Source organism: Lagenorhynchus albirostris, chromosome 17 (genome assembly GCF_949774975.1).
Source record: "Lagenorhynchus albirostris chromosome 17, mLagAlb1.1, whole genome shotgun sequence".
Classification (NCBI taxonomy): Eukaryota; Metazoa; Chordata; class Mammalia; order Artiodactyla; family Delphinidae; genus Lagenorhynchus; species Lagenorhynchus albirostris.
In genome coordinates, this window is record NC_083111.1 from 64,673,775 (window position 1) to 64,684,930 (window position 11,156).

Genomic DNA, 11,156 nt, shown 5'->3' on the forward strand with positions numbered 1-11,156 from the left:
TAAAATGAAGAGAAAAAAAAAACTGCTCTTGATTTTTTTTTTTACTGAGATTTGAAAGATTTCACCAATGTTTTCTCTATTCAGATAAGGGAGCCAAAGGCTATGATAGCAGCTTGTCTGGATTAGAAGGTTGATTGTTTGTACTCTTGTTTAGTTTCCTTCCTTAATGTGGACCAGGATGTCTTCTGTGAGAGCAGCTGAGGAGAGCAGAGGCACGGGGTGGGACCTGGGGAAGACTGACTGTGATGTATGTGTGGCGGCAGTGGGGGATAGGGAGGGAGACAGAGATCAAAGAATCATCCAGAGCTCCTCAGCCTTCCACAGCAGAAAAGCCTTTGGCAACCCTTTGATGTCCAGTGTACCCTCTGCCCCCAGTCAGAAGCATGTCTAGGGACCCGAGTGAGAAGTGGATTCGGGCAGGGCCATTTTATAGGTCAGCGAGGCAGATAGCATCCTGCCAGTACCTTCTAAAAAGGACGTACGTGCAGAAAAAGTTGCTATGATTCCTGACCTACAGGAGCTTACACTCTGGTTCAGTAGATAAAACCTTGAGCGTCTTGACCAATTAACTTTGCCAGTTTCCTCCACAAACAACAGAAACATTTGATGTGTCATTGTTGTGTTTTTTATCCTTAACACGACAGTTTACTAAATCTGTTATTCTCAGGAATAAAAAAGCACCAATGTCATCATGTTTTCTGGTAGGGTATCCATCCTCAGTCATGTTCCTTTATTGACCCTCTTTTCCTTCCCTGTGATCCATTTCTGGTGTTTCATATTTTGTATTCAAAGTGGGTGTGAGTTTTATACAATGTTATGTGTGTGTATATATATATATATATATATATATATATATATTATTTTTTTTTCTTTCAGCTAACAAAATAATTGTCTTACCTGCCCTCTGGACGGCATAGGCTTTGGCAACCTTAAATTCAGAGCTCTTAAAAGGATGATTATGAATAAATATCACTGACAATATGGAACTGATAAAAATGACAGCTGGGGTAGCTGCTGATTAAAAGGCAAACAATCAATGCTCTGTTTTCTAAAGTGAAACAGTAATACTGAAGATGTGTGGATATGCAAATTAAATAACTAATATATGGTTTCCTTTAAATCAATGTCCTTCCATGAAGTTAACTTCACATTGTGCTTACATCTAACACACAGATGGCCCTACAGAGAAGTTAAAAATAAATAAACTCCCTTCCTCATCCCACCCAGGTCTGCCAGCCCGTTTCTCTTTGTTCTGGCTTACTAGATTTGTACCTAGTCATTCTTTTACCTACTTGGACTGGAAACAGTCTCTCTTTTCATCTTAACTAGTCGTCAGGGAAAGCAGAGAAGATCTGCAGGGAAAAATCATCCAAAACTACTAGGAGCTTTAGAAGGTTACAGAAATTACCTTATGTGACCTGCCAGGAACGGCATGGCTGTTCAGCCAGGGCTTCAAGAAAATGCTATCGTTTGTTTCCAAATAAAGGACATAATTGAGCTGTATTCTTCTCAATTAAGTTATATTAAATATCAGGACAATAAGCAACATTTTGCAAGCCACCCTCCTCCAAAAAGTGTACCTGCCATTTCCTTAGTTCTTTCCTGATCTTTAAGGGCAAGAAGCTTAATATAAGGGAAAGGTCATATAAAAACACTAGTTAACTTTATCTTAGTGTATTGCATCTCTACACTAGAAAATTCCATCTATATAATTAAAGCAACTTCAATTTTGAAAGACAATTCGAGCCAATCAATGGAATATACTTTGAAAACCATAAAAGACATTTGATTCTAGTATTCTACCGCTTTTCCATCTTCAAAGGAAAACGTTGTCTGTTTGTGTCAGGAGAGGAGTGTTCACAGGGGCAGTACCTCTAATCTGCCTCCTTAGTGCAGTAGGCAGCGTGTCAGTCTCATAATCTGAAGGTCCTGAGTTCAAACCTCAGAGGAGGCAGTTCTATTTTGCCTCCCTCTTCTTCCTAAGAGAATTTTCAGAATAATTTTCTTTCAGTGATCTTACATTCCTCTTAGTAACTTTACTTTCTTTGAGTAATATTAGTTAATAACATTTAAAATGAAAATGAAGAGGTGGCCAATATCAAAGAGTAGGCCAATGGAAAGTTACAATTATAATATTACTAGATTTCAAAATTCATGTCATATTTCATCAAAGACATTGTTTCAGATAGGAAGTGCTCCAAGGATTGAGATTATAAAATATGAACTGGACATAAAACTAAATATATTGTATAGGAAAAACTGGTTGTAAACTAAGATAAACATACTTTTTTTTTTTTAAATTGTCTTTGTAAGAAACGCCTATGGATTGAGTGCACTCCTTTTGACACCAGGAAGGGTGCTAGTGGTTAAGAAATGTGTGTGGGTATTTTAACAGGATGCTTTGAACCTTAGGGAACATATACTGACGAAAAAAAAAAAAATCTGTGTGTATGTGTGTTCATGGGTGTTTGAGGGAGTGGGAGAGCAGGCAGGGACCTGGTAGGGTTCAATGTGAATTCAGTTTCAAACACAGAAACTGGGCCAAGAGGCCCGTATGCTTAGATATACATTAGGATTAGTATAAGCAATCACTCTCAGGCTTTTAAGAAATGGAGCCGTCTTTAAAACGGAACATTGGGCAATCTGTAAAAATAATCAAAGAAATGTGGAAAGGCTTCCTTTTTATCCCAACACTATCAACCAATCACCAGGCATCCTTTTTGCCCCAATTATCCTGGTTTGAAGAGAAACAGAATGGGTTGAAGAGAAATGGAGTGTTCTGGAAAAAATATGAATGGAGTCTGAGTATGAGGAGGTGAAATTAATCATATTTTTTTTCTTAAAAAAGTGATTAAGATAGAGGTCCATCTCAATAGTGGTCATAGTTTGAGGTATATTTAAAGAGCCCTCATATGATGATAGTGAATTTACAAAATAAAAGGAAATTGAGTGTTTAAACATCTTATGTCAAGGAAGATAAAGGCACCAAGACAATAACATGAAAAAACAATGCAACAGAAAAAACAGTCATAGTAGAGGACCCTGAAATTGTCCCTTGTATTTCCTGGGGAAAATAGCATGTGGGACCTGACTTCGAAAGCCAACAGAGAACAGATGCATCAAAGTCTGGGTTACATTACACTAATCTCTTAAGGGTCTTTTATCTAATCTCTTTCTGGCTATTGCTAAGTGCCAGGGATATGATTGCCACTATATAAATATCAGAGATTATCTAAACTTCTCAGGAGAAATCCATCTAATAGACATCAAAACCAGTCTAGGCAGTGTGTGTCCTTAGTCTTCCTTTGGCAGAAACAGAGGCAAAGGCAAATCAAATCTGTCCTTCACAAAGGACCCATAATTCAACAACTTCTAAATATTTTCATGTTACTTTTACTTCCTGCATCTATAATAGCATTTTTGAATGTTAGATCCTCTAAAAGCAAAGAGCAGTAGAGAGTTAATATTTATTAACTCCTGAGTTAAATAGTCATGCAAATTAGCCCTAATCTCTATGCCTAGTCACAAGACCAAAAAAAAAAAAAACCAAAGAAAAACAGTCAAGATATGAAGCCGAGAAGTGAGACTGTAGTAAACATCACAGTGACCTGCATTTCAAAATGTCCTGTCTTGAGGCAATAGGTTAACAATTTGCTTAAGCACATCACAGGCTCTGGAGTTCGACACACATGGGTCTGAAGACCATCTCTGCCATGTGATGGTGGTAAGATCCATTTCAAGGTATTAATAATTTTGAGTCTCTAAGTTTCCTTAATCTATAGAGAAAATACAAATCTCTCAGGGCTGTTGTGAAAACTAGAGAAGGCCGCTTATATAAAATGCTTGGCACTCAATAAACACTCAGTAAAGAGCAGATGTTTTGTTCTCATTACTTGTGACCAGTAAAAGAAACAAAAGACTTAGGAAGGGTGAAGAAAATGGGCTTTTGTCAAAGAAAGGAACACTGTCTGCACCTCTAAGGAAAATCTAGGGGGCAAAAGTGCTGAATCAGACATATTACAGGAATAAAGGGGCAGATTTATTTTCAGACCTTTTCTTTACCACTCTGAGTCCCAGCTTCCTGTTGCTCCTTTGTAAGACATCAGCAAACGGAGACCTAGGAATCTGTTTTGATGTGATTCTCATGATAAAAGATATCGACTGTATAGCACAGGGAACGAACTCTGTTCAATGTTACGTAACAACCTAAATGGGAAAAGAACTTGAAAAAGAATAGATACATGTATATGCATAACTGAATCACTGCTGTACACCTGAAATTAACACAATGTTGTTAATTAACTATACTCCAATATAAAATAAAAGTTTTTTAAAAAGTTAAAAAAAAAAGATATCGATTCTCTCCTGATGAAAGGTGCCCTCCTCTCTTCATCTTTCTATCTTAATGTCTAACAAAATGCATGAAAAATAGAAATTATTCATATTTGATCAGCTTCATTCAGACAGACACTACAATACATCTAGTGCTACTCCTTGTTCAATAACCATTAGGAATTTTGGCTTTTGAAGTGTGTATGTATGTGTGTGTATATAATTATCTTTTTTCTCTTTAACTCAGTATAGATTGAATTAATACACGGGATCCCTAATAGGCTGTGTGATCGACCATTGTGATTTTATTTTTCTGGGTAAACATAGTAGGGCCAAAAGTTAGATTGACTTTTGTTGTATATCTCAAAGAGTTAACTGAGAAATTAAATTGCTTATGATTTGACCCTGAAATTTGCTTATATTTGCACTGTGACTGCTCTTCCACTAACCCATTATAATGTTTCGTTAGCATCTTGCCTAATGTGTGCACTTGTCTTTCTTTCCCCACACAGTTGCAAAATGGCAGAAGGTAGGGTTATTTTACACATTTGTTCAGTACCGACTCAGTCAAAGATCCTTATTGAGCTGCAAAACCTTAGCTTCCTGCCTGAGTCCTTCACACTTCCGTTTCTCTTTGCTTAGTTCCCCATTCCCCATTCTTACCAGCATTTCTATTGAGTAAGGAGAACAAAGGCTTAACTTTATTGACATTTCTCCTCCTATGGTTTTCTGGTACAGAGAAAAAGAAGCATCCAAAGGAAAGCATATTTATGTGCAGGGACCCAAATGGGCCCAAATTGACCCCCTAGTTTTCTGGATGCTTGACTGTTGTATTCAGGAAACAATAAACCCCAAGTTCCTTGAAAAGAGTATCATTATACACTTGTCAGTATTTTCTGAAACAGAATTTACTAGAAGTGGGTGCTAGATCAAATGATATGCACACTTGTAGTTTAAAAGAATATAGCCAGATTTATTTTCCAAAATTTACAGAAATTTTTACTCATCACTACTCTTGAAAGTGTGTGAATGTTGCTTTCCTCGTTGCCCTAATCTCATGGGCATTGGGTGTTAACAAAATCTTACATTTTTATCAATCTGAAGGGATAAAAGTTGTATTTTATTGTTGCTTTTATTTTCATTTTCCTGAATATCAATTTTCCTTGTGCTGTACATTGTTCATACTAACTTGAAGAACTACTTATATCTTAAGAGTATTAGTCACTTTTTTGTGTACGTGTAGCAAATGTTTTTCCCAGTTGGTGATTGCTCTTTTAATTTGATTAAGTTGCCTTTTTCCATTCAAAGGTGTTTTTGTTTCATTGTTTTCTAATTTCATCTGGTATTTTATTTTTCCATTATAGCTTTTTGTTTCCATCTTCCTTACTAAGCTTCCCTTTACCCCTAAGGATATATACACCCCTAACTTATTTTTTTTTTCTTTTAATTCTTTTATTTTTATGGTGGGAACTTTTGTCTTAAATTTATATTCGTCTATGAGCACACAGTTGGAGTTACATTTATTTTCTTCCAATAAATAATGATTACCTCAATACCAATTGCTAGTAAATTCATAATTTCCCCACTGACTTGTAGACTAGTTGTTTCATTTATTGAGTTCTCCTACACATGGGAAGTTTTTTCTGGCTTTTGAATTCAGTTCCTTGATTTAAGTGTCTATGCCTAAGCAAGCGCTTTATTATTTTGAATATAGTAGCTTTATATTGTTTCAATAAACAGTAAATCATTTCACCGTATTACATTATTGTTTTAAGACTTTTAAGCAATTTTGTATATTTTTCTTCCACATGGACTTCATAATCAGTTTATCAAATCCTAAAAATAATTGCAGCACTTCTTTTTTGTTATTTTAAGAAGCTGGGAACAATATTAGTGTCTATAAGTAGGAAAATAGTTGAATAATTCAGTGCTTCCAAATTATGGAATAAATGTAGATCATCCAAATTATGGAATACTATCTATCAAAGAGAATGAGGTAGACCAAGTGTTTACAGAAGTCGACACATATATGTACAGCAAAGGTGTCAAGTATAATAAATATAGGAAATTATAAGATAAAATATTTAATGCAATTCCACATTTGTAAGAAAAACAACAATCCCTCCTCCTACATGTGCATGTATATTTGAATAAGCAAATTAAAAAATATGGAGTGATACAATATTTTTGGTAATGACTTTCAGGGATGTGGGCTTATTTCTCTGTGAACTAATAATCTTACTTTAGATGCTTTAGATTCCCTCATTCATGTATTACTTATATAATTAAAACATTCAAATGTCTGAAATTAAAATTAGTATTCTTGCTATATGCAAGGAAGCAAACAACAACAAGAAAAAAAGAGTTAAACCTCCATTGACCCTTTTATATTGTTATACACTGCAGAATCTGTATTAGGTAGTAAGCCTCTCATCATGAGGTAATTTATCCAGCTGTCTCCTGTAGCATGCAATGCACAATGTTTTGCTTTCAATTTATGTACAAATCTCAAATAGCATATAAATCCAGATCAAAGTATCTTCAGATATCTTATAGACCAAGTTCCCCAATGCATAGATGAAGTATGTAAAATGTTAAATACTTTGGCCAAGTGTAACATGTAATGTTCCCAGACAGAAATAAATCAGCTTTATGAATAAAACTTCAGGTGGCATACCTTGACTGGCTCTGCTCACATCTTGATATTACAGGTTTCTAGGATTCACAATTTCAACATTTAAAATACCTATGGAGTTCTTTTACTTAAGATCTTATAATGGCCACAAAGAATTCTTTATGGATGACTGAACTCCACGTAGAAATAAAGAAAACCACGTACAATCAAATTTGCTATCAAGTAACCAATAAGCTGGATGAAGCCCACAGGTGGTTTTGTTCCCCTGAAGGAAATTTTTATAAAATTTAAAATAATTGAAAATATATTTGGAAATCATGGTATTTTTCTTATTACTCTTGAAAAATCAGAATATCTGAGGAAACTGGATTTACTTTTTGGTACAGTAACTAATGGTCTTGTGGGAGGATTATTTGGAAATCTCAAGCGTTATCTGCTAGTGAAATCTAGCAATTAAACTTACCACTTCCTCCTTGGTTGTTAACAGCTGGAAAATCAATTATATCCCGTGATTGGATTCACCATAAATAAGCGGCCTTTGGTCATTATAAACAACAGGCTCCAATTCTATACAAAATATAAACCTGACCCCAAGCTAAGAAATTGAAAGTTAAGTTGTCAGTGACTTAAGTGCTGAAGTCCCCCACATTGCCTAACATGATCCTCTCAGAAGTTTCTGTTCTTGGATGCAAACCAGGGGTCATGTGCTGATTTATCAGGAAGCAAGCCATATCAGCAAGACCTGACCTTGGAGACCACACAAGGGTGGGACTCAGACTTTACTGAAACGAGGAGTATCCCTATTATAGCAAGTGTCCCCTTAGCTAAAATAATATAGTGCCTTTTGGTTAAGAGCTAGGGGAATCTATTCTTTTACTTTGGGCAAACATACATAGAACACATATGTGGAGAGCTAGGGAAGCATGTAGGAAAGTGGAGCTCCTGTTTATATTCAATACAAACTCCCACAGTGGAGAGCTCACTCCCTCTCAGGGCAGCCCTTTCCCTCCCTAACTGGTTTGGACTGTGACACAGGAACTTGGAATCCTGGCTCCCCAGCCCCTCTCAATTTCTTAGTTCCCCCGCTGGGGTCTCTTAGGAGGCATCTGCTCAAGGTTCCTGGGGGTGGGGCGGGGGCACTGTGTTCAAGCTCCACCCTCACTCCAGCCCAACTCAAGAAACATATATACACTAATAAGTATAAAATGGATAACTAATAAGAACCTGCTGTATAAAAAATAAAATTCAAAAATTCAAAAAAAAAGAACTAAGAAGCATTAAAACAGAAATAATTTTTATATGTGATGCTTTCCTCCATAATTTCGAAATAAACTGCAAATAAAAAAAAGAAAAGAAACATTTGCTCATTTATTCATAGTTATTCAGAGTAGCCTAGAAGTTAAAAGCCTGGCTCCTGGAAACTGACAACCCTACAATTCAATCCTGGTTCTGTAATTTTATGCAAGTTACTAAACAACTATGAGCTTCCCCGTGCTATTCTGCAAGGATATCATGAAGCTACTGATCGCCAGGATTAAGTGGGATAATTACTGTAAACAGTTTAGCACAGGATCTGGCACATAGTAAGTGCTTATCCAGAGGGTAAGAATAGTCAAATGCTGAGACCAAGACTTAATTCCTATACAGTTGGAAAAGGAGGTCTATGTAGTTCAACTGGAGACCCATGTAGATATGCACTAATGAGGTTTTATCACCAAATAACTTCGGGGATACTAAATTATGCCAAATTAAATACACTCCTTTCCTCAAAACTGCTCTGAGTATTAATAAGCTAATATGCACTGTTACTTTCTAAGAAGGTACGTAGTAGGTAGCATCTCCTCAATTTTCTTTTCATCCAAGGAATAATTTTACAAAAGAGCGTTTTGAAGAATTATCGTTCCTAGGAACAGCAGTTTGGGAAAGGATCATCTATTAGGTATGACATTTCAGTCTTCTATATTTTGATTAAAAAAATGTCCAGGCCAGGGCTGTAGTTTTAGTTTCCTAAAACTCATTTATAATTTGCTTTGGGTAATTTAGCATTTTAAATAATAATTACAGTAATAGTAATAACAATAATATGAGAACAAAATATTATATAGTGCTTATATTCCAGACTTTGTGCCAAGTGCTTTACATATATGAACACATTTAGATATTTAGAAATATTTTATCTGCCTGAAAAAAAAAAAACCTGTACTGCTGGATGTCAAAGATGGAAGTCTATCTAGTTCAACATGCCTATTTTTCTGAAGCTCATAATGCTCTCAAATGGTAGAGTTAGGACTAAGGTGCATGCCTGTTAACCCCTTGCACTATTTTCCTTTTAAATCCCCAGTCTCTGATGCTATGACACCACCTGGTCTTTTTTCCAGAGATCTAAATATTTAAAATAGCTGGGAGAGGTCACTTTGCTCAACTACGCTTTTCTACCATTATGAGGTCTTTTAAAATTCCACACTATAATTTATTATCTTTCCAACTTTAACGATTTCAAAATAAGTCCTACAAATTCAGACAGAATTCAGCTGTTCAGAATTTTCCTCTACTGAAAATGTCCCCTGAAGAATTTGATTTAAGATGGTGACCTTACAAATGTTTCATTTTCCTATCTAAAATCGAAAGGGAAATGATAAGCAAAGAGGCTTTACAAATATTTTTTGTTTCCTTCTAGTGCTGCTTTGAACTCTTGACTCCAGGCTCTTTGAGAAAGAAGCATAATGGTGGAAATTAAAGTTCTCTAATGGGACCAAGTGGTAGAACAAGATTTCTTACCTTTCCAGTCTGTCCTGGAAGGACCACCAAGGTGAGATGTGATTTTAATCTCTGGGCCCACTGTGTTCTTGGCGTTTCTGTGTGAACTGTCAACAAGGGTGCTAACGACTGCCAACTGTTATGGCAAAAAACAGGAGTCCATGCAGAATTGAGCTGATATAACTGCTTCGTTTCACTGAAAGCATTAAATCACCTTCTGCTGCCAGCAGCTTTCATCTACTCTCAACGTAAGCCAGGTTGAACCAATGACCCACAAGGCAGAATTACCAAGCATCACATTACCAAGCCAGGCAGTCTGGGATCACATGGGCCGGTTTACATCTCTCAGGCTGTGCCCCACTAATGACACCTCTCACACTGGACTGGATGTTTCCTCTGGCCTGTGGGCTTAGTATCACCTTTCACTGTTTTGTCCTTCTTAAGTGGGATCTGCCACTAGAAACTATAATGGTTCATTAGGTGGTCCACACTGTATTATATTATATGAATTTAGAATCTATTATCTTTTTTCCACCCTTTGTCTTATACTAAGTTGCTTACATAAGAAAGAGAGGGAGAGACAGATTTCGTGGAGATGTTTAAAAGCCTCTTAGGTTGAATATCAGCTAAAATTCTCTAGGAACTTACTTTGAAGTGTTTATACTCACAAAATGTCACTAGTATCACCAGGACAGTTAATTTTTTGTATTCAGTGAATCCATATTATATCATTTGAATGAGTGTAACATAAACTAGAGGTTTCCTCATATAACCTAAATTATTTAGGAACAATTTTCCAGTGACTTCTATTTGAATACTCATGACCCTTGGCAGTGCTATGGGTAAATGTTTAGCAACCAACTATGTGGGGGAATAAATGCACTGATTTGTAGCATTCACCTATTTCTGTGGTTTAAATAGTCCTAAGGTGGCCAATTTCAGGCTATCAATATGACATCACTAAAATCAGATTTGAGAAAAGATGTGCAGTAGAGAAACATTATGTAGTATTCCCACCATACAGATACAATGGACACATAGTCTCAAGGCCCTTGATAACAGTAAAATGTAGTAAAATAATTAGGATTTGGAAATGTAGTAAAATAATGTATGTGTAGTAAAGTATATAGTATTAACAGTGGTAATGGTATTTGTATTATTAGTGTAATTTATTATTAATATTCCTATCATTAATATTATTAGTATTAAAAATAACATGGGTCACAAAGGAACAAAAGGTTTTACCTTTATTTTTAATATATTTATTTGATTATAGGTTTATAAAATTTAATTCTTTTTTTAACACCTTTATTGGAGTGTAACTGCTTTACAATGTTGTGTTAGTTTCTGCTGTATAGCAAAGTGAATCAGCTGTATGTATACATATATCCCCATATCCCCTCCCTCTGCGTCTCCCTCCCACCCTCCTTAC

General features: G+C 35.8%; 1 non-coding gene across 1 annotated transcript; it reads left to right on the forward strand.

Annotated features, from left to right (window-relative positions):
• Positions 1–1,881: 1,881 nt before the first annotated feature.
• Positions 1,882–1,954, forward strand: TRNAM-CAU (transfer RNA methionine (anticodon CAU)). Its single transcript has one exon. It is a non-coding gene; the product is annotated as a tRNA-Met (tRNA).
• Positions 1,955–11,156: the final 9,202 nt, after the last annotated feature.